At 44.1% G+C, this 25905-nt stretch overlaps 1 protein-coding gene across 6 annotated transcripts in view; it reads left to right on the forward strand.

Moving 5' to 3' along the window:
* AFF1 (AF4/FMR2 family member 1) overlaps nt 1-25905 on the forward strand; it is a 197225-nt gene that overhangs the window by 69356 nt on the left and 101964 nt on the right. The window lies entirely within an intron of this gene.

Here is a 25905-nt window from a genome sequence, read left to right on the forward strand (position 1 = left end):
TTCCTGTATATTTTATTTTAGTTTAAGGAGTGGGAGGGGTGGTCCAGCCCACTCCACCTCCACCTTCCTGCCCTCAGACTAAACATTTTGTTCTCTGTTCAAGAACCACCGTCAACTCAATGACTGCACCTTTATCATGTGTTTTGATATGTGATGGAGCTGGTCTCCTTCCTTTACCCATTCATGCTTTCGGAATTTTCATGAATATTTTCTCATGTATACTTTTCAAGATCAACTCGAGTAGTTTGTCAAAAACTGGTAGTTTTTAGTAGGAAGACTTCCTAGCAAACTTATAAAACCTCATCCTGTTTTTCAGAAGGATTAAAGTTTTAAACAGGATTTCTGTGTTCTTTGTAGATTTTCACGGAATGGAAAAAAAAGGTAGGTTTGAGTGCCAGGGACTCGTGAATCATCAGCCAGACACCACTCATTCATCTTGGAGACATTTGGGAAATCCTGAATGCCTCAGTTTCTCCAGAAAGAAGTGAAAACATGCGTTTGTTTCTGTCAGGAATGAATGTATTATTAGTATGACTCTCAGTGGAATCTTATTTCTATAGGTGATTTACATCTGGCTCTGAGCAGAAGGGGTATTCTGCCATCTCTGTTTTGCTGTGGATAGCATCTCACTTTCTAGCAGAGTTTTTGGTCTTTCACTTTTCCTAGTCCATAATAGATATAATTTAGGCACCTTAAAATCTTTTTGAAGTTCAGTAAAGTAAAAGCAACATTTTTTTAAAGTTAACTATAATTAAGATGAGAGAAATATCTTTCTTAAATCTCAAGGGCTTGACCAAATATCTTCTTTGTGTTCCTTTTCAGCTTTTTCTTTACACCTTAAATGTTTTCACATAATCGAATTATTCTTTGTATACATCTGATAAGTGATTTATTCAACATACCGTGGGAAAGAAGATGAAATTGGGGTTACTTTAGGCTGTTGTGGTTTTTGAGATTGTCATTTTTCTCTTAAATTTGAGAAGGAACAGATAAAGACTTTCAGATCTTCTATGCTTAGAAATGCCATGCTAAGAATACATTTTTAATAGCTGAAGGTAGCCCAGTTAACATTGACTACAACAAGGTTTTATTTTATACGTTGTGCTAGGAGCCGAGGTAGGAATGGAGGTATTAACACACTGCCACTTTGGTTTAATGGCTGTTACGGCCTGTTCGTCGTTCTGGTTATGGAAATTACCCTGAACACCATGTTTATGAACGTCACTCATTTGTGTTTGCTTACCAGACTGTCATAGTTGAAGAGCTAGTATAGCCCACAAACTTGTAATAATTGATGACCCCTTGTGGGATTTTTTTTTTTTTTTTCTATTCACATTTGCAGATACTGTTCATGCGTGCTCACACAGAACCCAAATATTACCTTAGTAGAAGTTGGAATCATACATGCAGGCTGAAATCATTAGTTCTAAGCATGCTTTTAAATATTAGTTTGAAAAATTGCCTTGTTTTTTCTTATCAATCTCATTTTAAAATCAATAAGAAAATAAACAGATTTTTGACAATTGCCTTTAACTTTGTAAGTCTTAAATTCATTTAAATATATAGGAATGGAAAATTCAGATATATTTTTATGGAATTCCTTTAAAAATAGTGCCCAAACCATGGGACAGTAAGAGTCACTGTAATTACTCATTTACTTGAGGAAAACATTTCTGATTTATTTCAGAAATGACTTTTTTCCACTGTATTTTCATAGTTGAGCTGATAAGAGTGAGTGGTTATTTCAGAAGGTATTGGGATTTTTAATTTTTTTAAAAGCATAGATAGTTTCCTCATTATTAACTGCTTTTCTCCCCAAAATGTGTTTGGAACAGAAAAAGCAGCAGGAACAGCGATGAAACTCATGTGATGAAGGTTAAGCCCCCAGGCTGAACCCAGTGTTTCTACACTCCTGCTGCCAGAATGTCAAGCATTTGGAACAATCATGGAAAACAGTGCAGCTGATGAAACGAAACATACAAACCATGCTTGAATAGGGTGGTTTATCCTAGACTCCAGTTAGGTTTGTTTTTATCTGTTTTGGCAGGAGGGAGGAGCGGTATAAGGGATCTCTGAGTTCAATGTCGGAGACAGGGGGAGAATGTGGGAAAAAATGAATTATCTTAGGAGCATTCCTGTCGGTAAACTTGGACACTTTGAAGGATAGAGGCTTTATGTATAATTCTGGTGTGTAATAATAACAGTCATTTATTCTGTTATGTTCTGAGGCTTCCCAGGTTATGCTAGTGGTTAAGAACCCACCTGCCAATGCCAGAGATGTAAGAGATGTAGGTTCAATCCCTGGGTCAGGCAGATCGCCTGGAGGAGGGCAGGGCAACCCACTCCAGTATTCTTGCCTGGATAATCCCATGGACAGAGGACCCTGGTGGGCTAAAGTCTATAAGGTTGTGAAGAGTTGGACATGACTGAGCGACTAACATATGTATGTACATGGTCTGAGCCAGGAACTTTGCATATTTGAGATCATTGCATCTGTACGGTGGAGATGTACACAGATGTACACAGATCCTGTTGCACAGATGAAAAAACTGAGGCTAGTGGAGATTCATTCATTGACTGACCCTGGTTACCCAGCAAGTGACTGCCTCTACAGAGCTCCTCCAGACTTCCAGGATAACTGTCTTTATCCTCACGCACTTATCCATATGGCCAGTGTTCCTTGGTTTACTAATGGAACAAGAGATGGATGGAAAAAGTGGAACACGATTGTATGTGTCTTTTTTTTTTTTTTTTTATGAACTGTGACTCTGAAACAGGAAAAGGGAGGGAGAATAGGGAAACACGGTATTTGTAAAATTCCTATCAGGGTGATGAAACGTGCAAAAGAAATTTGAGGTCAGTCTGCCCTAATACCCAGCACCGTTTTCCCCACAGCTTGGTCTTGCCCCATGGGGGATTTAGGCAGAGACAATGCAACCGTCTGAAGTTGTGGGGTGTTTGTAACTCAGGGAACTCCTGTAGGATTTGGAAGGGGAGATACATGTGGGTGGAACCTTCGTGGATAAAATGTGAAGCCTTATGAGAAACTCACCATGAGTGAAACAGACACCCTTCTGCCTCTCTTTAGTATGAAATGCGTGGACCTGCTTGCCCCTGCTTCTCACGCCATCCTTGGGTTGTCCTTGTTTTCTCCTGTTTCTACCTGTTCTGGGGAATGTTTTCAGCTCTAGGGACCATTGTACCATGTTTAATTGAATGATTGTACTTTCTGCTATGTGCCAGGCACTGGGCTAAGCACTAGGTATGCGTTGCTGCTTAGTCGCTAAGTCATGTCCGACTCTTTGTAGCCTTCCAGGTTCCCCTGTCCAAGGAATTTTCCAGGCGGGAATACTGGAGTGGATTGCCGTTTCTTTCTCCAGGGAGATCTTCCCAATCCAGGGATTGAACGCTACTCGCCTGGTTGGGAGGCTGATTCTTTAACAATGGGCCACCTTGCTTTTTATGTACACATCAGGTAATTGAATGCCTAAAACAGTCCTAAACCTTTGTATAGTTATCTCCATCTTAAAGAAGAGGAACCAGAGCTTAGCGATTGTGACTTTCTCTGTTGACAGTAGCTAGTCATGACAGTCTTGAAGGTGCCAGTCATAAATGCAGCTGTTAGTTAGGAAAGATCTGTTTGTTTTCGGTCTGCTTTCTCAGTAGAAAAGTAGGACAGTAACTTGGGGTCTCTCTTCATTCTCTTGAGCAGTGGCTCTCAATGTAAGGGAGAAAGGGAAAGAAGGGTATTGAGGGTCTTTTACCACCCCTTGCTGCCCCAGGGGTATTTGGCGGTTTCTGGAAACATATTTGATCCTCGAAGCAGGAATTAGGGTGTGCTACCTACCATCTTCTGAGATAGAGGCAGAGGACCCTGCTAACCTTCCTACAATGCACAGGACAGCCCCCACGACGAAGAATGACTTGGCTCAGAATGTTGATAGTGCCGTGGTGGAGGATCCCTCCTCTGCAGGGCCCCCTTAGTGCATAGATCTGGGGTACTTGTGATTCAGAGAGCACCTTAGGCTATAATCAGACTCCAGCTCATTCGATGCTGGCCCCAAATGGGAGTTGTTTGGCCTGTTTGGGGCACAGTGCACAAGACCCTGTGTGGATTACACCGTCTTGTGGAAAAGGGAGAAATGGTCAGGCTTCTCACAGAAGTTCAGAAAATGGAAGAAACACTTGTGAGTGTGGGAAGGAGAAGATTTGTTGAAACGGGCTATGGTGCCGGCAAGGGCTTGGGTGGCTCCAGGTTGCAAATTAGGGAAGTGTCCACCCCGAGTGGATAAAGAACACAGTCTTCTTAGGTTGGAGGTACACATGGGAGGTGTTTTCGGGCTTCTTTCTTAACCACTTGAGTGCTCTGTTTACTATGCAGTTTAGCGGTCATTAGTTCACTGAATCCTCATATTAATCTTAAGGAATTGCCGCTATCATTAGCACCATCCCTTTTAACAGCCGATGGAGCTGAGACTCAGAGACGTTAAATGACTTCCCCAAAGGAGCACAGCTAGGAAGTGGCAAAGCCCAGTCTGAACCCCCATGAACTTCAGAGACCATGCTCTTAACCAGCTTACTATGCCAGTCACCAGAGTATTCCATCCGGTCCTGTATTGCTCAGCCTCCTCTTTGCCTTCCCCCAATTCAGCAAAGCCGTCGTCCCTGTTTGGAGTCCTTGAGTGGCCAGACTTTGACTTGCTCCATAGCTGGAAGTGGTAGAGAAGTCAGAGGTGCTCAGGGCCCATTAGCAGAGAACTAAGGTGAGCCTTTTAAAGAGGCAAGGAAAAAGTTCCAAGTGACTTGAGCCTCAGTGTATCTGGCAGAGATGTGGTTGATTGCAGCAGCGTTTTGAATTAGTTCATGGGGAAAAAAATATACAGAAAGGGAGATTGGTAGGTATAAGGTAACCAAGCACCTATTGTATTACAGATTCAATTGTGTAAAATGCATTTCTAAAATCTGGGCCTTTTGTACTTTAGATATCAAACATAACTCAAACTAGGTTAAATAGAACCATAGAATCAACTCAAACTGGGTAAAATAGAACTGTAGAATCAAGACCTCTTTAAAACCCAAAGCTTTCTGGCTTGGTAATTTTGTAGGGAAGGACTTGCAAGAGAAACACTGAAATATGAAGAAGGAAATGTGATTATGGGGTTTCCTTTATAGGCACTACATCAGTACATGAAGAAATAGGACAAGAATCAAAGATTAACTTTCCAAAACCTCCAAACAGCCTAGTTCTCAAGTCAGGAAAGTCAACATTTTTTTTTTTTTTTCCTTTTAAAGTTGAAGATGGGAGGAGGGAAGCGGGAAAGGTGATTGTCTATACCGTGGTTCCTGGGAGACCACCCTGAAAGCTTTGCAGATGGGAGCCATGGGAGCCAAAACTTACTCCTGCAGATGGTGTGTGTATCTCTGCTGGATCGCTTGTCGTTAGAGGCAGAGGCCAGGGCTTGCCTCCGAAGGAGAGAAGAAAGGTTGCGCTCAGTGTGCTTGTAAAGACGGCAGCATGCACACAGACGCCCAAGCTGTTTCAACTCCGTTCACAGCAGAGAGAGTTCTATGTCTCACAAGCTCAGGACCACGCTTTAGTTCTTTTCCTTCCAGAGTCCACCATGCTATTTTTTAGATGAACATTATGCTCCGCAAATATTCCTTTCTGATAAAACTTCAGATTGCCCCACAAGTCTCTGAATGTGTCTGATGAAACGTGGCACATGGCCGGACTTTCGGATTCTTACCATGTTTACTCACTCTTGCGGTGGTTTTTCTTAATGTTATGACAGGGGCGTTTTCAAACATTCAGAAAAGTTTAAAGAATTCCACAGTAAAAAGCCTTATTCCCAGGTTGTGTTATTAACAGTTCTACTTGTGTTCAGTTCAGTCGCACAGCCATGTCTGACTCTTTGCCCACCCCGTGGACTACAGCACTCCAGGCTTCCCTATCCGTCACCAACTCTGCTCTGACTCACGTCCGTTGAGTAGGTGATGCTATCCAACCATCTCATCCGCTGTCGTCCCCTTTTCCTCCTGCTTTCAGTCTTTCCCAGCATCAGGGTCTTTTCCAGTGAGTCAATTCTTCGCATTAGGTGGCCAAAGTATTGGAGCTTCAGCTTCAGCATCAGTCCTTCCAATGAATAATCAGGGTTGATTTCCTTTAGGATTGATTGGTTTGATCTTGCAGTCCAAGGGACTCCCTGGTGTCTCAGCTGGTAAAGAATCCCCCTGCAATGCAGGAGACCTGGGTTCGATCCCTATGTTGGGAAGATCTCCTGGAGAAGGAAGCAGCTACCCACTCCAGTATTCTGGCCTGGAGAATTCCGTGGACTGTATAGTCTACGGGATCATGAAGAGTCAGACACAACTGAGTGACTTTCACTTTATTGCATTGTCATGTGTCTATTCATTTTTTCATGTTGTATCCATCCAGTCATCTGTCTTTTGTACTTTTTATAGTAATTGCAGATATCAACATACTTTCCCCTAAATACTTCAGCTGTTATATCATTAATTCAAGTATTTATATACAGTCGTTTTTTTCCCCTTCTGCTACAAAACTTATGTGCCACAAGATGGGCAAATCTTTGCTGTCCTGGTGTGTTTTGACAGTGTGTGTGTCTGTGTCACCCAGACCCCTGTTAAGTTACAGAACTAATCTTAGGGTTAGTTTTTTGTGTGGATGTGGGAAAATGATGGGAAGATGTGTAAATAGACACACTTCCGTTTTATCTTTTCCTTCTTTCAGGGTGTCATTCCTGGTTTTTGTTTTGTCTTGTTTTTAATTGTAAGGTGAGCTATATGTGCTTGATAGTATCTCATTTTGAGATTATTTAGGCAGCTTCTCAAGGTCTCAGACCAAAACCTTCTAGTAGGTCTTTCATTGCCTAGATTTCCTCTAACAGTTCTCCTGGATTGTTTTATTGAGTTTCTGGGATTTTGATCCTTCTAAGATATGTTGAATATGGTTTTGAAAATGACTTCTCCCATGACTGTTACAAAATAAAATTTATTCTATGTCTGTGGCTGGGGATATGGTGACTGCTTTCCTGAAAATAAGCAAATCCTTCTTTACAGAGTTCTTTGAGCTTTTAAATCTGACTCCAAAATTATTAAAGACACTATTTTTTGGCATCAGCCCTCCAACCAGTGAAGATAATTTGTGAGACCCTGTCCGTTCTTTTAAATTTTCCTACTTCTGAGTAACAGTAAAATGCCTATGAAAGAATGCAAGTAAACACCCCCCCCCCCCCAACCTCCGTTAAAGTGCATGTTTTCAGGAATGCCCTGGTGGTCCAGGTTAGGATTCCACGCTTTCACTGCTGAGGGCCTGGGTTCATTCCCTGGTTGGGGAACTAAGACAGACAGACAGACAGACACACATCCACCCTGGTTGGGGAACTAAGCAAGACACGCGCGTGCGTGTGCGCACACACACACACACACACGTATGTGCGATGTGTTAGAGGATGGTTAGGTTGTGTTCTTCCAAGGCTGTGCTGTGAAGTCACAGGGAGGGAGATGGGGATGTTCCTCATCTTGCAGGGCCCTCTTGAGCCGGCAGAGAGAAGCCTCCCTCTTGGGGAGGCCGAGAGAAGTCTGGGGTTGATTGATGGCAAGTCTTCCTTGGCAGCGGATTTGTAGATAACCAGGGACAGCAACTTCCCTGGTGGCTCAGACCGTAAAGCATCTTCCTACAATGTGGCAGACCCGGCTTTGATCCCTGGGTTGGGAAGATCCACTGGAGAAGGAAATGGCAACTCACTTCAGTACTCTTGCCTGGAAAATGCCATGGACGAAGGAGCCTGGTACGCTACAGTCCACAGGGTCACAAAGAGTTGGACACGACTGAGCGACTTCACTTTCAGGGACAGCTAGCTAAAGTGAGACAAGTTGTAACCTGTCAATCAAACAGCCTGGTTGCATGGTCCTACTTATTTCTCTTCTCTTCCAGCTTTTGGTAGAGTCTATTGCCCATGTTCCCAGCATTTTTCAGCTATTTCATTGTAAGGTTGTAGTTGAATGTATGATTGGCCCAAAGTTGTAAAGGAGGCAACATCCCCCTGAGGGCAGAGGAGGTGTAGCAGCCTTAATTGGTGGGAGATCCCCTGAGACGTTTTAAATAAAAAGGAAGAAGACCTCAAACAAGAGGTTTACTCTACCTCCATTTGAAGATCAGTTTAATTTCATCAAGGCTGTCAACCAGTTTTCTTCCATGGCTAACCTAACAGATGTCCTTTTATTTTTAAAGAGAGGTACTCAAATCTAGTGGTGCACTCTCCCACCAGACTTCTAAAGAACCAGGACATTTGAGGAACAGTAAGTTCTGACCTTTTATAGCAGCCACAGGCTTAATTCTTCATATTTTCCAGAAACCACACCCGCCTGCTCGAGTAGATAGCTCAGGGAAGTTGGATGGACTCACTGTGCCTTGGGAGTTTTTAATCCCAGAGCTTCTCCTAATGTTTTCTTCTGCCCCGCCATTGCCCTCACATCCTGTCCTTTTCCATTTATTTCCTCCTAAAATTATAAAGAATTGTAGCGTGAAGGCCATTATTCCATTGAAGATGCAGCTGGAACCAGTCCTGGCATCGTTTTTATGCCTCATAACAGCTCTTGAACGTCCACCAACACCTGCTTTTTGTTAACTTTTAATTTTATATTCGAGGCTAGTCAGTTAACAATGTTGTAATAGTTTCAGGTGGGCAGCGAAAGGACCCAGCCATGGATGTATATACATGTATCCATTCTCCCTGAAACTCTACTCTCATCCAGGCTGCCACCTAACACTGAGCAGAAGGTTATGCATTTTGAGTACAGCAGTGCCAGCATACGCTTTTTTGGAGGCTGTTGACCATTCAGCCAGGCCTGGTATTGCTGATGGGGACCTGAGTCCTGGAGACAGTGGATAACGTCCTCATTGTAGAGTGGGTGGCGCTGGGGTCTACAGGCTACCCCCTTGGGATACTTCTCACCACCCACTACCTTATGTTAAATAAGAGAATAATAAGAGAATGAGGTGTTATAAGAGAATTTGAAATAAGAGAATGAGGTGTTAACATGAGCTAATTAGAGATAAGAAAAGAGGTTTTCTACCTTTTCCCTCAAGACTGGAAAGGCAATAAGAGGGACATTTGGTGTTACTGAAAGACTTGTGTATTCCAGAAGAAATTATTTCAGAGGCACGCCTTTAAATGAAACACTCCAAAAATGCACTTTATTTTCAAAAGCATTTATTTGGCTGCTCCAGGTGTTAGTTGCAGCACTCTGGATCTTTTTTTTTTTTTTCCTTTTTTTTTTTTTAGTTTCCACACGTGAACTCTGAAACTTCATGAGTTGTGGCATGTGGGATCTAGTTCCCTGAACAGGGATCAGACCTGTGTCCCCTGCATTGGGAGCATAGAGTCTTAGCCCCTGGACGACCGGAACATGAAAGGTGAAAGTTGCTCAGTCATGTCCGACTCTTTGCGACTGCATGAACTGTATAGTCCATGGAATCCTGCAGGCCAGAATACTGGAGTTGGTAGTCTTTCTCCAGGGCATCTTCCCAACCAGGAAAGTCCCCAAAATGAACTCCTAAAATTCACCCTTTATTTTTCTCTCTAATGATTCAGGTGTTGACAAACCTCTTCTGTAAAGACCCAGATGGCAAGCATTTTAGGCTTTACTGCTCATGCATTCTTGGCTGCCACTACCTGCCTGTGCAGCCACTCACCTCTGCTGTTTCAGGACCTCTGCAGCATAAACATTATGTAAACAGATGAGCGGGGTTCCAGTAAATGTGTACAACAACAGGCACCTGGGCCACAGTTTGCCAACCCTTTGTCTAATTCATCTTTTTTTTCTGCTAACTTTGCTCATGGTACATTTATAAATTGGAATTTAAACGTTGATTAATGTTGAACAGGAATGTTTAAAAAAAAGAGTCTTTCCCTTGCCACTGGTAACCCTGGCTTCCTTTCATTAATTTTACATACCACTCAGAAATTTCTGGGCTAATCACGTTAAACCAAGGAAGAGTTTGGGGTGGGGATGTTCAATTAATTTTTCTTTTTAATTTGCTAGGGAACTTTTTCAGCCCTGGAATTGTGACTGTTGGCTCAGCAAACAGAAGGATACACTGGAGGTCATGGGAATAGAGTAAAATCATTTGCCTTAGGAAATCAGACCAGACTTGGCAGAGGAGGCTCTGTAACAGGGGCTGGTGCTCTAACTGCTCTGTTTGGGGTCTTGAGGAAAAAGGGTGTGGAAAGAGTGATCCCTATTGTTTCTGTGATCCTCTGCGGCCACAGTTAAGTCCATGGACATTCTAAACTTTGATGTTCTAAACTCTGTTCTTCTCCAGACAGTTTTTGGTGTGCATGGTATTTAAGATGGTTTGTTTCATGGTGAGGAAAGCCCACAGGCCATATTCTCCCACAGGGGATTGTCGCCCTAAGAAAGGTCATCGAGGCCTAGGCCGGCCCAGTGGGGAGGATGGTTGCAGAAAACTGTCACCCCCAGAAATAACCCAGTGCTCTTTGACTTCTTCCCATGAGAAACTCGGAGTTGGGGAATGAGGTGAGGTGGGTGCAAACACCCCATGGCCAGTGGTCCCCTTTCTCAGTAGGGAGGTGGAGAGGGTTCCATCTCCTCTTCTAGACTTCTGCTCATCCTTCAAGCTCAGATGTCACTGCTTTTGTAAAAAATAAATAAATAAATTGGGTGCACCAGGTCTTTGCTGCAGCCCTCTGGATCTTCGATCTTGGTTGCAGCAGGCAAACTGTTCCTTGCAGCATGAGGGATCTAGTTCCCTGATCAAGGATGGAACCCGGCCCTCTGCATCGGGAGTGTGGGGTCTTAGCCACTGGATTCCCGGGGAAGTCCTAGATGTCAGGGCTCTCTAATTAAATCATCCAAGGCCCCTGCATTTAGACTGGTGTTTTTCTTCCTTAATCTTTGGCACTCGTAACCAGCCTCTCAGTGGTTCCCCCTTTTGTATTTCTCCCCCTAAATAAATTGTGGCCTCCTTACTTCTTTTGTCCCTACGTCTAGCACAGAGGAGTCAATATTTGCTGGAAACAAAGAGGTCTTCTGTTACCAGTCTGTGAGGATTAAGATCTTAAATCAGACTGCGAAAAACCATAGACAGATAAGTGCGTTAGTGCTCTTAGATAACTTCAGGCGGCATATATTTTACATGCAATTCTGTTTGAAGGAAATATTTTATGATCAGAAGTCTTTAATGCGTGATCAGTGTATTTGGTCATTTCGAATGTTTACTTGTTTACTTCCAGTAGATATATTGCCATTTCCTACTTCAGAGGATCTTCCTGACTCAGAGATCAAACCCACATCTCTTGAGTCTCCTGCATTGGCCAGCAGATTCTTTTTACCACTGAGCCACCTGGGAAGCCCCAGTAGATATATTAACCTCTGCTTTTCAAAAATGAAAAGACTAAAAATGAAAACGTTAAAGCATTATAAAGGACATCGACTCTAAAAATCCTGAAGTGCAATTTTCTTTTTTAAATAACTGAGCTCTCAAATCCTCATTTATTAGCATTGAAGAAGGTGGCCGGAGACTTTATTAAGTTGGAAAAGTATTCTTTGTCTTATGCTCGTGAGCTGCCCATTGGTAGCGGTGATCTAGTCTGAATATAAATGTTCATGGCTGGGCCACAGTCCAGCCCAGAGAATCCTGACAAGCTTTGTGAGGCTCATAACACTACTCAGCAGAGGTCAAAATGAAGGGAGACTTCTCCAGAAAAACAATGACTGACTGTTTAGCTTTAAGGTGGTGCCAATTATAGCGGGTGGTAGGAGGTGAGCTGGGGTGAGGGTGAAAACGAGAATATTTAGAAACATGTAATTGTTGCTTGCTGCCGTATAAAATACCAATACACGTCTCCAGCTTGCTCCTCCTATAATGATTGCCCTGTTCTTCCTTCTTAAAATGTCTGGGGAACGAAATGGAATAATGAGACTGCTTCTAGCTTTTATGACATTAAGCTTTCTGTGAAAACAAGCGTGATGTGTGCAGTTAACCAAAAGGAGAGAGAATTCTAAGTCAAGAGGTAAATGGGGAAAAAAAAATGCTGATGGTTCTGTAGAAACACTGATAGAACACTTTATTCTTACACTTTTTGTCATCTGGTAATATGCAAGTGAGATTAGACAGCCATGTTGTTTTTTTAGTCCATGTGATTGTTAGAGCCTGAAAACTTTCTAAGTCTTTTTCAGAAAATCGCATTCTTCGTATGTGTGCCCACAGCAGCCTTTTTAACTAGGCTTATTTAAAAATAATTGGGCTGGCCAAAAAGTTCGTTCAGGTTTTTCCAAACGATGGTATGGAAAAACCCAAAGAACTTTTTGGCCAACACAATATAATAGGCAGTGATTTCTTCTACTGGAATTTGTATGTTGATGAGGGCATGGAGAGGCCTTGAATTTAGTGTTCGAGATCCTTTCCCTTTATGGAATGAGCTTCATTAAATGGGTGGAGGAAGAGTCCGTACAGTTGAGGGTGGGAGGAGGGTGGTTCAGTAACTGAAAAACGTGTTGGATCTCTGTGGACTCATTTAAAGAGTAAATGTTTCTGAATACTTTCTTCTTTAGGGTAACGAATGGCATCTTGCCGGTTTCCTTGCTATCCCATTGTGCTCCACAGTTCTTATCAATACCCAGACATTGCTTTTCCTTTCATTTTCCAAGTGTAAGCCTTTTCCTGTTGCTTTTTGCTGTTGGTTAGCAAGTCTCAACCCTGAGCATTTGTTCTGGCTGAAGCTGTATTTGGTACGCTGGCCCAGTTTCAAATGGTTCTTCTTATCGTACGCGGTGCAATTGGTTTTCTGGAATGTGTGTTAGAAGTTCAGTCATTGGAGGGATTCTTCCTCTTGGAATGGTAGATGCTGTACCATTTTCCAGGATGTTCAATAGGAGGCGATTTGTCCAGTTTGGTTGTGTGTTAGGAATTACCTGGTGTTCAAGCTGTTCTGACAAAAGGTATCTATTTAGTATGCTTGATTTCTTATGACAGTGGTTTCTTGTTTAAAAAAGCAAAAAATAACTTGCTCCTGAATAATCTGAAAGAAGAGTTGCTTCTTTAAAATCCCTTCAGGGATATTTTAGCCATGTCGTGAAACACAAGATGAATTTGGAAATTAATTATCTCATTTTCTATTAATATTATAGTATATGATACTTGAAAATTTGATGTATTAATCGGTCATTTAGAAGTTGCTGTTCATAACTGTTCAAAACTGCCTAGTTTTTAAAAATGAATACCTTTTGAAATGGTTCTGTTAAGTTCAAGTTCTGTGATTTTAAGTTAAAATGAAGCCACTACTGCTCTGCGTCTGTACACAGACTTCCATCCACTCATCCAGTATCTATTCAGCTTAATGGGTTAGAGCCAGGTGTACCTAGGGAGGCTCAAGAGGAACAAGATGACTAGCCTTCTACAGCTTACAGTCTTCATGGAGGTGAGGATGGGGCGCCAGAGTTAAACTGATAAATGAAGAGACGAGACAGTTTTAGTGATAAAGAGAGACAAAGCAGGGTGTAGTGCGAGAGAGTTCCTGCGGGGCTGGGGCAGCAGCTCTTTAGGCCTGGGACCTGGATGAGGAGCTGATAAACACTGGAAGGTATTACTGACAACATTGTCCTCAGCTCTAGGGACCATCACCCAGACTGGGATCAGCAACACACAGCTTGACCTATTCCTGGGTGTGGAGAAAGGCTGGTATGGCTGGTAGTTAAGGAAGGGCCTGGGGAGGGGAATGGGGCTTTCCTTCTGGCTCAGATGGTGACGAATCTGCCCACAGTGTGGGAGACCCAGGTACGATCCCTGGGTCGGGAAGATCCCCTGAAGAAGGAAATGGCACCCCACTCCAGTATTCTTGCCTGGTGAATTCTGTGGTCAGAGGAGCCTGGCAGACTGCAGTCCATGGGGTTGCAAAGAGACGGACAGGACTGAGCAACTAATACTTGAGGAAGGGAGTAGGTCTGGGAGGTAGCAGTTGAGAGAAAGTGAGGATGGAGCCGTCCAGGCCAGGCTTCAGGATTTCAGTCTTGAATGCTAAGCCTAAAGAGGGGGGCTTTCAGCAGTGGAAGAAGTCACAGACTCTGATTGGTGTTTTAAAATTATCTTTTCTAGATCTTGTATTTTCTTTGTTTTCCCCACGATTCATTTATAGCTGCATTGAGAGGTTTCTCCTTGTGGGATTTTTGTTGCTGATGTTTTTACTCCTAGAGACAGCTTACTCTGACTCTTGTTGATTTAATTAAATGTGTATTTGCTATAAATGTTACTCAAGTTTTTTTTTCCCCCCCCTGTTTGGTGTAGTATACTTTTATGACTAATTAAAGTATAAAACCTGTAACATTAGCTGATAAACATACGGTGTTCGCCCAGGCAGCTTTCATGGCTGGTCTAGGAAAGAATGATGTCAGTTTCCTTCTAGGTTGAGTCACTTGATGGGTACAACAGTCTGGTAGAATAGGTTTTAGGTATCAGACCATGAATCATATTTTGTCATCAAATAATAAGGAAGACTGGCAGAATTCCACAGAATTCTGGGTTGTTTGCAACTGAGTAATGCCTGGGAGAGAATCGCTTTAGTCAAAGAGGCATTATTTTTTAAATTATTTATTTATTTGGCTGTGCCAGGTGAATGCAGGCATGTGGGATCTAGCTCCCTGACCAGGGATCAAAACTGGGCCCCCAGCACTGGGGGTGTGGTGTCTTAGCCACTGGACCACCAGGGAAGTCCAAAGAAGTGTATTAAGCATCACTTTTTGCTAAGCTCTCAGGTATAGTCCTTGTCCTTAAGGAGCTCACAGTCGAATCAGAGACACCTGTCAGACATATACAGTTCTTCTTGGTTTTGTAAATGTAAACACGGGCAGGCTGGCAGTAACAGAGGTACCCCAGAGAAAGAAGTCATTCACAGCCAGAGGTTGAGAGAGGTTGAGACAAGAGGCAGTGATATTTTGGAAGGCCTTAAAAGTCAGGTTAGGAGTTCATTAGGGAACTGGCAGAGAGAACAGGGCTGTGCTTTCTCCCAGTTCCTTGTGCCCAGGGGCTTGAGAACTGAGGCAGGGGGCAGAAAGGGTGTTTTTTTTTTCTGGTCCATGAGAGTTGAGGCTTACCAGTAGAGGCCAAGTGGTGAAGAGTTGCTTGGCACACAAGGCTTATCAAAGGGGTGAATAACAAGATCAGATTCATGATTTTTAAGAAAGAGGCATTGGCAAAACTAATACAATTATGTAAAGTTTTAAAATAAAATAAAATTAAAAAAAAAAAAAGAGGCAACTTTGTGGAGCTGGGTAGCCCAGGATGAGAAGTGAGAAGTCCACACACTTCTTTTGAATTTTGGATGCTTAATTGATTTAATGTCCCAGACTTTTTTTTTTTTAAGTTGAGTATGAATTAAATGAGGCAAGCATTAAAAACAAAACAGAACTTTTTAAGCTTGCTTGTCTGCATTCTTTCCTAGTCTGTGACCACAGCATTCTTTTAATTTGTGGCTGTAATGATACAGACGTTGACCAGCCTCATTATTTTATAGGTATGTGATGTGGTCCTTCATGGTCAGTTGAGTGTGTAAGAAGAATGGCCTGGGAAGGAGGCCAGAGCTCTGGTTGGTCCTAGTACAGACCAGACTTGCAGTGGAACAGCCTGCAGCTTCTACCCGTGTGTCTGATGGGTGCCAAATGTTCAGGGCCAGCCAGCAGGCCTTCAGAGGGGCTCTGATCTGTGGTCAGATCAGTGGTCTTTATAACGAAAGAGGGAGACGTAACTAACTAGTCAGCTGGCAGATTTTTCTCTAGTGAGCCTGGAGCCAGGAGTACTTTCTGTGTGTCCTTCCAATTGACTTCAGCTAAGTTCTGTCAAGGGCCTCGCAGGTGACTCAGATGGTAAAGAATCTGCCTGCAATGCAGGAGACCTGGATTCGATCCCTGGGTTGGGAAGATCCCCTGGAGAAGGGAGTGGCTACCCACTCCAGTACTCTTGGCTGGAGAATTCCATGGACAGAGGAGCCTGGCGAGCTACAGTCCATAGGGTCACAAAAGAGTCGAAAATGACTGAGTGCGCGCATGTGCGCGCACACACACACACTCACTCACTCAGTCAGCACTTTAGGGAACCCTGCTCAGAGACAAAGTTTTCTGAAATTTGTTAGTAACATGTTCTCAGAAAGTGAAAGTGAAGTCGCTCAGTTGTGTCCGACTCTTTGCGACCCCATGGACTGTAGCCCACCAGGCTCCTCAGTCCATGGGATTTTCCAGGCAAGAGTACTGGAGTGGGTTGCCATTTCCTTCTCCAGGGGAATCTTCCTGACCCAGGGATCGAACCCAGGTCTCCTGCATTGTAGGCAGATGTTTTACCATCTGAGCTACCAGGGAAACATGTTCTCAAGTAACATTAAAAACAGATACTTTATTGGGCTTCCCTGGTGGCTCAGTGGTGAAGAATCCACCTGCTAATGCAAGAGACACGGGTTCAATCCCTGGGTCAGGAATATTCCCTGGAGAAGGAAATGGGAGCCCATTCCAGTGATTCCTGCCGGGGAGATCCCATGGACAGAGGAGCCTGGTGGGCTATAGTCCACGGGGTTACTAAAGAGTTGGACACGACTTAGCAAGTCAATAGCAACAAAATACTGCCGGCATTTTCGGGAACGCTTCTTAGAGACTGAGCTTACTGAGATTTTTCAGTAACAGGAAGATTTGTTCTCGTTTCAAGTAACACTAAAAAGTTTAACGGCTGGATGATGTGCATCGTTAAAATCTTCGAGCTTGGGAGTGATTTCTTTTCTGTGGTATGGTTTGTGTAACTGTGTCATTGACATGATGGCCTTCCTCGGTCAGTACTAGTTTTTTTATTTTAAAAATGTGTTTGGAAGGTACGGGCTTGGTGCACTGTATCATGGAGTGCCTTAGCCCCTCTGTCTCCTCGCCCCTCATCCTGCTTTGGTTGGGGCAGTGCATCCCTTCCCATACAGCTTCCCCCACACCCCCCCTTTTTTTCCCCACACCCCTTTTAAGACCGTTTAGTGAGAAAGGCAGCCTCCTGTTCTTTCCTATCTACAGGGTAAAACAATGCCCCTCAAAATATGTTTATATGATTTATTTACTTTTTATTTTTTGGCTGTGCTGCAGGGCTTGCAGGATCTTAGTTCCCCAACCAGGGATTGAACCTGGGCCTTCAGCAATGAAAGCTTGGAGTCCTAACCACTGGACCAGCAGGGAATTCCCTCTATGACTTAGTAAGCACAAAATGGGATATAGTTGACAGTACTCCAAGTAAAAAATAGCAGCTGCTGGTGTTTGAACTTTGAAACAGTCTTCAACGCAGTTTTATGAGGAGGCATCAGTAATGCTTATTTAGCATTATCTGAGACTTAATCCAGGATCCAAAGTGAGTTTTCAGAGGTTCCAGGGAGAGTTATTGGAGAAGGGCATGGCAACCCACTCGTGTTCTTGCCTGGAGTATCCCACGGACAGAGGAGCCTGGTGGGCTACAGTCCATAGGGCCACAGAGTCAGACACAACTGAAGTGACTTAGCATTCATGCAAAGGGAGGGGTTATTGCCAAAAAGATCACCACCCCAGTATTTCTTTACTGTTGATCTTGATTTGGTATGTGGTTATGAGGTTCTTTTGATTTTAATTAGAACTTTTAATTATACAATGATTAATGAATACTTCCTTGTGAAAAGCATGTTAAAACAGAATTTTAAAGCAAGATACTCCCTAAACCCTGTCCCACTACCTCCTGAACACTACCCACTACCCCTCCCCTCCTAACCCTGATCTGGTGTTCCTTCTGGATAGAATTTTGTAAAGTGTATCTTTTCAGACCTTTGCTCCACATTAACATGCCTGCAGAAGCACCTGGCAGATTGATTTTGAAAAGTAAATTAGCATGTCTCTTATCAGAGAAGTGGATTGAGTCATTTTTTTCCCTCCTAGTTTGCCCATCCGAGGCTGTCTCAATCTAAAACTTGAAGAGTGTGCCTTTAAGGTATATAAAGTATCTTAAAGGTTGATTGAATTTTGCAAAATGGAAACACATGCAGCTCTTTTGGTATTTTAATGAGGCTGAGTGTTTTGTGGCAAGCAGTCAGTTTGAGATGATCCCCAGGAAAACAGCTGTGACATTGTGCTATTTTGTCATTTCACTTTGGCCGATACTGATTTTTTAAAATATAAAGACAGATTTTCTTTTAGGATTAAGTCTCTGATTTTTTGTTTTTGTTTTTTTTTCTTTATATTTATTGTGTGTGTTAAGTGGTAGGAGAGGTAACGAAGGGGAAATCCTTGCAAAGTTTAGCTGAGTGGTTTTTATTATGAGAAAGCCTGTTGTGAATTCTTCCACGTGCACAGAGAGGGTGATGAAAACGTGCTTCTTTCTTTGAGGCCAAATTTCTTCTACCTTAATACGTGGAGCCACTTTGATTTCTCACTTTAAAATGTCTTTATGGGGGGAAAAAGGTCTTTATGGTATGGTTTAAGGACAAGAAAAAGGTTGGACATTTGGTTTGTAAAGCGAGATATTCAAACTGTTCTCTGATCCCCGGATTGTAGGAATAGAGGACATGGAAACAAGAGGGCCAGAAGATGGACTTGAAAATCAGTAGGGGTGACTTTCAAACAGTGGGATTGGCCAAAAAATTTGGGTATTTGTATAAGATGTTAGAAATTGGAATGAACTTTTTGGGCAACCCCCAAAAGTCACTCACACAACGAGTAAGCACCCAAGCCTGCTGTCTTTTTTGCCCGTCATCTGTGACAGAGGTCTCTGCTCTCTAAGCCAGTCGCCTGTCTTCTGTGCGTTTTGCTCTGTCCTTTGTATGTTCGAATCAGAAGGGCATAGAGCTTCGCAAAACAGTGAAGGCTCGTTCCTTTCGAGAATGAACACACCCCATCGATTTCCGGATTTCCCTCTTCGACACCCAGGAAGATAAATACACAGGAGAAACGGCGCTGTGTCCTCTGAGGGAGAATTAAACCTTTCAACGTGAGTTGGTCACATCCATCACAGGGAGGTCTGTGCGAAGTGACCAGTCAAGGGTGATAAATGGGTAGTCAGCTGTGCACGGCCTGCCCCATGGGCCGAATTGCCATGGCAGCGCCCGGTGGCATTCAGCCCCCTGAGTGCCTAACCTAGATTAGCAGCAGGGCCCGTGGGCTCAGCCAGGGAAGGTGCCTCCAGCCAGACGACGGCAGTGCGCCTGGCACTCCAGGCCCAGCCCAGGTCTTCCATCCCCTTCTTCCACATAGGCAGGCTCTTTTCCTTATTTAGTGCCAGGGAGCAAGAATGAGGAGGCTCACTTCTCACCAGTCCTTCTGGAGCTGTGGTTTCTTTATTCTATCTCCGTGTTCTAACACAGGGGCCCAGACCCCCAAGGAGAAGCATTTGAAAAGTGGGAGTCAGTCGACCCTGACAGGCCTCAGCGTGGGGTTGACCGAGTGGCTGCTTTCGGGTGCTGACTGGGCAGCTCTGACTTCCTCAGGGGTTTCCCCAACCTCTCTGGAAGTGAGCGCACACTGGCAGCTTTTGGCTCTCCCAGCTTCCTTTAGGTTCCTGGGCTCCTTCCTGATGGAGAGGGCTGGAATTCTGTCAGAGGATTGGGGATGCAGCCCACCTTAGCAATGGCTCGTGGATCTCATATGTCACTGCTCTCTCGCCAGGTGCTGGAAATTGAAGCCTGTGGTTTCTTCCTCTGGCGGTCTTTCTAGTTCATTTAATTAAAAAAAAAAAATGCTGTAGAGGAGGTGGTTTAATGCATTTTGCAGAAATCTTTCTAAGACATTCGCGTCGAACCTTTTCAGACAGTGGACAGCAGTGCGTGACCCAAGGACTGGGCTGCTTGTTGTCGCTCAGTTGTGTCCAACTCTTTGGGACCCCCACAGACTGTAGCCCCCTAGGCTCCTCTGTCTGTGGGATTTCTCAAGCAAGAATCCTGGAGTGTGTTGCCATTTCCTTCTCCAGGGGATCTTCCTGACCCATGAATCGAACCGCCGTCTGCTACATTGGCAGGCAGCTTCTTTTCCACTGAGCCATCAGGGAAGCCCCAAGAACTTGGCTACTGCTAAGTAATTCCCTATCTAGGAATGTTTTTGCACACTTTTGGTGGAACTCATGAATATCTGCTGGGTGGTCAGACTTTGCACCCTCCCCCCTCAGGGGCACTTCAGCACGTGGGCTTGTTTTTGAATGCAGTCAACCACTTCTAATCACCATGTGACTTGTTTCTCGCCCCCCAGGTGGGGACTCCTGGGCTGACCAGAAAGTTGGCACTGAGGCCCTGGGAACATGGCCTAGGTCAGCTGACCAGAAGTTAATGGGAGTAGAGCCCAGGATCGGGCATATAATGGCTACTTTAGTGCAAGTTTATTTACAGCCTGTTCTTGAAAGAAATTAACATGAAGAGCCCCTGAACACATTAGAGATGACTTGAGAATCCAGACGTTATTATGGGGTCAGTGACCTTAAATCTGTAAATTAAAAAAGGCTCTAACATAAGCATTGTAGCACAGATTTTATAATTTGAAGAGCAACTTCATGCTGGCATTCCCCCTTCCACCATCTTTTTTTCTTAGGCAGGGACAGATGTGTGTGAATACGTTTAACTGAACATGTGTTTTATGGCTCCAAGATGTTCCACCGGCAGGCATAATACCCGAATTGTTGATGTGTACCTCTCTGAGACTAAGGGATTATAAGAAATTACGCATGATGCATGCATGCTAAGTTCAGTTCAGTCGCTCAGTTGTGTCTGACTCTTTGCGACCCCATGGACTGCAGCACGCCAGGCTTCCTTGGCCATCACCAACTCCCAGGGCTTCCCTGGCCATCACCAACTCTCAGAGCTTGCTCAAACTCATGTCCATCACGTCGGTGATGCCATCCAACCATCTCATCCTCTGCCGCCCCTTCTCCTCCTGCCTTCAGTCTTTCCCAGCATCAGGGTCTCTTCCAATGAGTCGTACTCAGGAGTGCTCCATCGTGTCCAGCTCTTTGCAACGTGCCAGGCTCCTCTGTCCATGGGATTCCCCAGGCAAGAATCCTGAAGGTGGGTAGTAATTTCCTTCTCCAGGGAATCTTTCCAACCTAGGGATCGAACCTATGTCTCCTGCAATGGCAGGTGGATTCTTTACCAATGAGCCGCCTGGGAAGCCCAGTAAGAAGTTCTGACTGCTTATACATTAGCACGGTTTAGCATGCCTTTTTGTTCTGTGCATTTGAAGGCAGCCTGAAAGCTTTGCTAGCTAAGCAGTAGTTCAGAGCACAGGCTTTGGTATCGGGCGACCTGTACTTGAATTTTCAGGTCTACCATTTAATATTAATAATAGCAAGATCATCTCTGAACCCCCCCTCCCTTTTTTTTTTCTACCTGGGGAACAGAGTTAATGTCTCCTTCTCACAGAGCAGTTGTGAATATAAAGTAGACTGATGCAGTGTCACTAAAGCAGTGCCCGATGATTGGCCTGGGCTAAGTGAGGGCCGTCCTTGGCTCTGCCCCTCTCAGCCTCACTGTTATTTCTCTGGGTGAACCTGAAGCAGTTATAGAGCCTCCGAAGAGTGTGCTCTCTCATATTCTCCAGAGCCACGTAGAAACTTGTTCAACGTGCAGGCTTCAGGTGCCGCATCAGATTAACTCAATCAGAAACTCTGGGGGCGGGTCTCTGAGGTCTGGGTTTGAACAAGTCCTCCCAGTGCTTCTGACGCTCACTGAAGTTTGAGCACCTCTTGTCTAATGCAGAGAGGCATGAAGAAATCACTGAAGGGGAACTCGTCCCTTGGTGTCTGCTGGGTATGGTGCCAGGACCCCCTTTGATATCAAAATGCTTGATGCTCAAGTCCCTCATAGGAAATGGCCTCCTATGGTCCCTCCAAGTCTGAGAGTTCCTCATCTCCAGACACGAAGGACCAGCTCTAAGGCACTTGATGTGAATAGTGATCAAGTCTAACAAGACTGATGTAGGGATAAAGTGATCCTGTGAGAGCAAGAATGCATCCCTCCCCCCACTTCATGCCAGAGGAAAAACTGCCACCTTTAATTAAGAGAAATGGTAGTCAACTTGTAATTATTCAAAGGTAATTACAGAGTTTATGAATCACGTAGGGCATTTACTGCTTCCTAAAATCCCCTCATTTAAAATTCTTCCATCCACCCCCTCCTTGCTTGCACCTTGATTTAAAACCAGTGATGTGTAAGATGCTGAACAATGGTTTACTCATGTTACTCACTGAGTTAATGTTTTTAAAATGTAAACTTCCCCCGATTTCAACAGGAAACCAAGAAAAAGAAGATATTCATGAGAAAATGTGCCCGACGACTTTAACAAATCATTCCTTAAGCCACTGGAAACTTCGCTGTTGTTCAGTCACTAAGTCTTGTCTGACTCTTTGTGCCTCCACGGACTGCAGCATTCCACCCTCCTCTGTCCTCCACTATCTCCTGGAGTTTGCTCAAGTTCACATCCATTGACTCACTGATGCCATCCAACCATCTCATCCTCTGCTGCCCCCTCTTCTTTTGCCTTCCATCTTTCCCAGCATCGGGGTCTTTTCCAGCTGCAAACTTAATAAGTAAAAGCCGAGTAAACCGGAAAGCCACTGGTATGACTGGCAAAATCCTGTTAGTTACAAGAAAGTAGACGTTCTAGAAAAATGAGGGCTCACAGTTTGCCCTGTGTTGTCTTGGGGCTTAGACTGGTCACTTCCTGTCTCTTCTGCCTTCCTCTGCCCTGCCCAGGGGCCTTGGTGAGCAAGACCCAAGAGGGAGTTGCCCAGCAGACAGTGTGGGTGAGAGTGAGTTTTCTCTCACCAAGTTTAGACCTCATAAAACTCATCCTACCGGTGACACCTGGGATGGCTTTTCCCCACCTCACTAATTTGGGGTTTCTTAGTTGAAGGGTGATGGTGAATAAGAAAAAAAATACTCAAAAGTTCATCTCAAAACTGACATAGGGGGGAAAAAAGCGCCCATTAAAGTCTTTTAAAAGCCTAAAGGAAAAAAAAAATTGCTGTAATATTACATATGTCTGCCAGTGAAATCTGGGTGTGTCTTTTGAACTTTTTTTTTTTTTTAATTAATGAAGTAAAACCTTTAAGCAGAATCTTTAGTAGAGTTTCTTCCCAGTAGGAGTTATGCGCCTCAGTTTTTGAATCATGAGCCAGTGTTCGGAATTTTGTAAAATCGGGTTCTTCTCATTATTTATGTAGCAGCTCGTATTATTTTGGAATGAAAATCTAGAAGCGTGGTAAAAACACTAACTGCTGAGATAAGACTGAGATGATCGATTTAAAACACTTTTCTAACTGTAAACCAGTGTAGCTTGTCTTCACGTGCACGCAATTGACGGGAAACGTAAGCAAGGACCCTGAGCAGCCTACTAGTTAAGGCACTGCTGTTACACATGCTCAGTGTTCAATCCAGGACTGAGAATTTTGTCATTTAGGGTTCCCTTTTTTAAGACAAAGGTAGCAGTTACTCAGAAGTGGGCAGAGCTCTTATAACAGAGCCATGGGCCGTGAACACTCATAAGCAAATCAGGCTCTAGAAACTCCACTGATGTAACCAGCAGAATCAGACAAGGGAAAACTCCCTGTGTGAGGAGAATAGCAAAGCAGACACCCTTGCAGAGCTGCTTCCCCTTCTCCGTGCACCCGTGTAGGGTGTCTGTATCAGGTAGCTTTGCAAAAGAGAAGCTTGGGAATTCAAGTGGTATCGAGGACTTGTGATATGCCCCAACCCTCCCTGCAAACAAAGTGCTCATGAAGCAAGTTTGAAGGAAAAGCTACTTTCTCATCAACCCTCTTAAACTTGGCTCCCGTAGTTGGATGTTAATGCTCCGTGGTTCTTTTTCTTGCTGTTTTTCAGCCAACAAGGATCACCAAAATCATAAACCAATTGCAGGAATTCTTGAGTGGCCAAAAGGTCCATTGTGCCGCTCTCACCCAGACATGAGTATGTCTGACGTGTGTGAGGTTCAGACTCTTATTAAAGAAGACTCCAGAAGCCAGTTTCTGGTTTAGTTTTCCGTACGTTGTCTCACATAATTGTTCACATTGTTGTTCTCTTAAAATCTGATATCAAAATACCCCATCATCTAGGAAAAGTTTGTGCTATCGTGGTCCAAGCAGGTAATTCTTCACTACATCCCAGTGAATTCAACCAGGGAGGTTAGCCCCTGCCACGCCACCCCCCAGCCCCGCCCCAACCTATAGATTGAAAGCCTATAGAAACAGCAGAGTCATTTTGTAGTGATTATAATTTTTTAAACACTGTTCTTACACGTGTCTTTCAGAGTTATATTTTAAAAGTTACAAGTAATACACTGTAAGCATAGTGACTATTTTTAAATTAAAAAACATTGAGTGTTTAGCTTTTATGCAGAGGGCTCTGCATTAGCACCAGGAGACAGAAAAATATGAGAGGTTCTATTATGATGGGTCTTCCTCTTTTCAAGGGGAAAGGGGAAAAGAGAGGGAGAACCACATGATATATCGTCAGGTGGATTGGAGGAAGCCTTGAGGGTGGGTGAAATTGGAGTGACTCCAGATAGTTACTGGTAGTTGGAAATCGGGGCTAGTGTATGTGGTTGAGAGAGAAGCAGAAGAAATTCATGTAATGCAAATGAAAGCATCAAAGTCCACAATATCACTGAGGAGCAGGGAGTAGTCTGATGTGCCTGGAATATAGAGGTGATTTGCAGGAGAATCATGCTTTGTGGGTACCCTGGTCCTGGAAGAATTGTTATCCTTCAGTGAAAGAGGGTTCTGGGGGTGGGGGGATTAGAACAGGAGGGTGCCCTTGACCAGGTGTGTTTGGGAAATGGACAAGGCTGTCAGGTAGAATGCACACTGTGGACCAGCTGGCAGGCAGCAAGGTCATTTTGGGGTCGATCTAGATCATGGGGAAGTTTTTAATGCCAAAGCAAGGGTTGAGAGTTGATTCTGCAGCAGCAAAGGGCCGTTGAACACTTGCTATTTTAAAATACGGGTAGTGACATGAGAACCAGAGCCTTAGGTCCTATTTCTTTCTGCAAGAAGGCTAAATTAGAGGGATGCAATGTAGGGGAGGCAGGGAGACCAGTAAGTAGGCTCAGATCAGGGAAATCAGAGAAGTCCTGAGAGAGGCCGAGAAGGGGATGGAGGGTCGGGTGCCCAACAGCAAGGCTAGAATTCCTAAGGCACATAGTACCTTGGAGAGACAGCTGAATATTTTTTGATTTATTCAGATAATAAACTGGGGTTTCCGTAGATATGCTAAAGCACATCTATAAGGGCAGAAGTCTTCCCATAGTTCCCCCACCCCCCCCCAGATTTTTTTTTTTTTTTTGGCTGTGCCGGGTCTCCCTTGTTGCATGGTCTTTTCCCCAGCTGTGGTGCGTGGGCTTCTCACTGCAGTAGCTCCTCTTGCTGTGGAGCCCGGGCTCTAGGGCATTCGGGCTCCAGGAGTTGTGGCTCCCAGGCCCTAGAGCACAGGCTCGTAGTTGTGATTCACGGGCTTCCTTCCGAGGCGCGTGGGATCTTCCTGGGTCAGGGATCGAACCCATGTCGCCTGCACCTGACAGGTGGATTCTTCACTGAGCCACCAGGGAAAGACCCTTCTTACCAGTTCTTATTTTCATTATTCTTACATACCACATGTGCGGTTGGGATGGCCTGGCCTCAGTTCTGACCTAAGGCAAGCCCACTTCTGGTTTATACGCCAAAACTGCACTCTTGTGGGTTTCCAGTTTTTGTAATTTGGTTGACAGATCTTAACCCCTTCTGTGCCAGGGCTGATGATTTAGGATACGTTTTTATGTGGTTTAAATTGGGCCATCAGATTATAGGTTTCTCCGTGGTAGAGCTGACATCTAAAATCGGATTTTCCCATCCTTGACACTTGAAATGAG

Source organism: Bos indicus x Bos taurus, chromosome 6 (assembly GCF_003369695.1).
Source record: "Bos indicus x Bos taurus breed Angus x Brahman F1 hybrid chromosome 6, Bos_hybrid_MaternalHap_v2.0, whole genome shotgun sequence".
Taxonomy (NCBI): Eukaryota; Metazoa; Chordata; class Mammalia; order Artiodactyla; family Bovidae; genus Bos; species Bos indicus x Bos taurus.